Below are 4,283 nucleotides of genomic sequence, written 5' to 3'. Positions count from 1 at the left end.
ACTCGATTGGAACGCTGGCATACGGCAGCATGAAAAGAATATCTCGCGCTGTATTAAAACAAAAGAACAATTATTCCTGTTATATTATCAGCATGAGTCACATCAATAATTAATGATATTCGTATGGAATATAACTCAGACTCTCAGACTACAATAATTGTAGCCGCAAAATAACAGGAAATTGGCTGAATAGAAGTGAAGACTGAATTCAGATGGTAAAAATAAAACGTAGTTGCCAGGGCTGACTTCCGAATGCTCACCGAGATATTCCCGTCACGACTTGGTTTAATTATTGGCTTGCATTAAACCTATGAAAAAATGATATTATTTTAATAGTAAGTAGATTTAGTGTGTAGCACTTCTTGATTTTTTTGCAAAGGCACAAGAAGCACGAGAATTGATTAAAAATTGTGACTTAAACCTCTATGTATCACGCGATGGCCTGTCTCACTGTACCAAAATTATTATATCTCGGTGAGCATTCGGAAGTCAGCCAAGCGCGGTCTTTGCACGCGTGCTGAACAAGAATGCTGTATAATGACAGACTAGAAACAATAGACAACTCCCAAAGCACAAACTCAGCCAAAACGCTAAAAATCTTCAATGTTTACTCAAGTTTGGGCTTATAGAAGATAATGTCACAGTTTTTCAATGACCATGAAATTCAGAGTCCGGGTAGTTAGTTAATCAATTGTGGTCCTGAAAAAATTTGAAGGAAAAAAAACTACGAATTTTTAAGAAAATGCTTTTTTCGTGAGAAGGACTCTTAAACGCTGACAAACGTCAACAAATAGCGAAAACTATAATTTCTATATGTTTGCTTTGCTTGAAATCGCGCGCATTTACAAGGCCCTAAAGCGTTTTGCTGACTTGCAAGGACCCATCTGCTATAACGATGCCCAAAATAAAGAGATGAATCTCATAGTTTATTAGATATAATCCGTGTAAAGTTTGCTTATCATTTTCGCATAAATTATGACCTAAATTTGGAAACCGCTGAATTTCTCGAATTGGGTCTTTGCGATGTTGGTGAAACTCTGTTCAGCGTAAGGCATTAATGCGCACTATGTGTAGCCGAGAGATTTTCACGAAAAAATGCCGGCAACAGCAGATTTTCGACTCAGACCTCAAAGGGGCGTGGCATTATAACAACGTGACATTTACTCCGATCGCCAAAAATTTTATGTTATATTGTAGATTGATCTATATGTTATCCATTCTATGTGTTAGACTTACGATAAAAGTAAAGGTGGGGATACCAGAGAGCTTCAAAGTAGGATGGTACCCCCCCAAAAAAACTGGGTCGAGTCACCTTAATGTCATTTGCGAACGGAAAAAAAACTATTAGTGAGAAAGTGAATAGCAAATAATAAAAAAAATAATAAAATAAATTTAAAAACCTGTACATTTGTATTTGTTCAAGTGACTCAACATTTTAGATTTGTGTTGCCTGTTCTTGATAATTAGCCAAAAAGCTTCTCACTACACCTAACAGTCAATCGGCTTGTTCGAGGAGAAGCTCGTTTTACTTAAATTACTTGAGTAAGCGACTATTTGGGAAAGACCGAGTATATTAGTCGCGCGAGTAGAAATCGACAGAGGCATGTTTACCGTATCAACTGCTATTTGTTTTGAGGTACTTGAGAAGTTAAACTGTTCAGTTTTCCCGGCACTTCATCAGCATGTTCTGTAAAGATTAATCGGAATAAATAGAACTTGTGCTGAGCACCGAATTATTAGAGTCCAATTGGTCGGTGCTTGCTCTTCTTCCAAGCTGAAACTGATCTAGTAGCCATTCAAGCCGGAGTTTATCCCCACTCAGCTTTCTCTCGTATTGCCCTTTCAAAACCCTCTTAAGGTCCTTCTTCTCGTTTTTAAACTTGTTCTCAATTTCGAGCTTCTCGTGGTCGAATTTTAATTTCAATGTTTGCATTTCTAAGGAAAAGCACTTTTCCAGCTGTTCTTTTTGATATTTCAAAACAGAGATGTCGTGCTCGTAACCTTGTATTTCCGACTCGAATTTCAACCTCTGCTGTTGAAGTATTCTGCGAAATTCCACCTCGAATTTACGCCTGATGTCTTTCTTTTCTTTAATAAAGCCCTCTTCCATGTCCGACTTTTCCCTTCTAAAAATGTTCATCAAATCGTTCTTTTGCTGTTTGAACCTCTGTTCCATGTCAACGATTTCCAACGCGAACTCTGGTGCTCTACTAACTTGTGCTTATTGGCGTAGTGAGAATGCATTTTCAACAGCTCCTCTTTATCCAGGCTCATTTCGGCATCTAATATACTTTTAAAGTGCATATCAACCTCTGGTTGCTCGTGATTATAGAGGGTCTCGAGATACGCGTTCTCCTCGAAGTAAACATTCTCCAGATCGCCCAAGCCCTGCGACAATGTTCGCCTCAGCTCATTTTTTACTTCCTCGATTCCTTCAAGCTCTTTGCGAATCTTCGCTTCCATTTCAGCCTTTTCGGCTTTAAATCCTTCCTCTTTCTCTCTTAAAAGTCGCTCAAATTGCGCTCTTAATTCCTTCTTCTCTTTGATGTAATTGTCAAGGAGAGTCTGTTTTTCACGATCCCATGATTTTATCAACGCAGATTTCTCGTCTTCGAAAGACAGCTTCAAAACATATCTCGATTCCTGAAATTCCAAGCGGATGTTGTCTTTCTCTTTTAAGAAATTCTGTCGCATTTCTTCTTTCTCACATTCAAAGGCTTTTCTTATGTTTTCCTTCTCCACTTCAAAAGCTAAACGCATATCATTTTTCTCGTCTTCGTGGGCGCGATCAACAATCTCTCTCTCCTGCAGAAATCCTCGAACAATTTCCGCCTTCTCCTCAAGGAACCTTCTTTCTATATCAGATCCATCGAACATAGCTAGATTTTCCTCCGAATTTCGTGAACAGTCGCTTTCCATGGTCTTGATTTTACTGATTACCCTAAGAGCGCGTTGTTGGCGAGATCAACGCACATCACAGCATACAATTTCCGAGCTATAAAAGCGTTCAGAAAGGGGGTTCTTTACCATGGGAAGATTGTAATAGAGGGCCAAAAAATGACCCTCCAATACTCGAGGCCGCGTTTTTAGCGGAGATCCTCGCGCGCGCGAAGCGCGAGCAGAGCGGCGCACCATGGGTAAGAAAATTTGGTTATGACGTAGAGTACGCCCGCCCACCCGTACACACGCTTCATGTAAGCGGATGTCAAATATCACAATAGATCTTGGACAACTCGACTAGCCTCTTAGTTATGTAAGCCATCCGTATGAGTACGATTAGATTAACAGCTGTCAAAATTAGGCATCCGCTGACAATTATCACATGACTATCTCGCGGGCTCAGATGAAAGACCAGTCGTTTTGCCCCTACATATAAGCTGATATAATATGTCACACTTACCAATTCAACATAAAAACAAAACTACGCCGGGCAAGGCTGTCAGTTGGCTGACAGTCGTTTAAAGATATATTGGCAAGCCAAATTAAGGTCAATTGACAGCTGTCAAAATGGGACATGTGTAGACCACTATCAGAAAACTAATAACGTGGGCTCAGGTTCGCTTAGGAACACGATCTGGCATTTTCCACTACATGCCGGACGGAGAAGTCTTACTTACACTCGTAGTCTGTTAATTCGAATATTCGCCATTCTAATGAAGGTTAATTGACAGCTGTCAAACTAGAGTATACGCTGACCATCATCACCTGAGTGTATCGCGGGCTCATTTGTCTATCCATTGAGGTCACGTAGTGTTTAAAGTTTTGCGCTGATATTTTATTTGATCACGGGCTCAATTCGAAGTGCCATAGCTTAGAAAATCGATCCATCTTAGAAAATTCCGCAATCACGTGACCATACACCGACCACCCGACCTTCCGTCCGTCCACACCACAGGTATACCAATGTTTAATCTCACACTTTCTAGCTAGTTTGGGAGCCTGCAACCTGATATTGTACATCCATGTTTTGATTAATTGACAGCTATCAAAATAGTGTTTCTGCTGACCAGTATCGCCTGACCCTATCGCGGGCTCAGGTATCGACCCACTGAGTTCGAGGGTTTTTTTTAACGTATCCGCTGACAGGTTGCTACTTTTCGATTATCGCAGGCTCAAGTTCAACTTTTTTAAAAAGCATATGAAATAAATCGAGTTCATGAGCCGCACTTTTAAAATGTTGATTTCCAACTGACCTCGGACGCGAAAATTCAACCGGCTTTTACATTTCCATGCGGGGAATCTGCGGGGAAGGCAATCACTTTTGACTTTTCTCACTGTCACGC

General features: G+C 40.4%; 1 pseudogene; it reads right to left on the bottom strand.

Annotated features, from left to right (window-relative positions):
- Positions 1-1,564: 1,564 nt before the first annotated feature.
- Positions 1,565-2,986, bottom strand: LOC140937755 (uncharacterized; annotated as a pseudogene).
- Between the last annotated feature and the right edge of the window lie 1,297 nt (positions 2,987-4,283).

The sequence above is a fragment of the Porites lutea genome, chromosome 5, assembly GCF_958299795.1.
Source record: "Porites lutea chromosome 5, jaPorLute2.1, whole genome shotgun sequence".
NCBI lineage: Eukaryota > Metazoa > Cnidaria > Anthozoa > Scleractinia > Poritidae > Porites > Porites lutea.
This window is presented reverse-complemented; position numbering and strand designations above follow the sequence as displayed.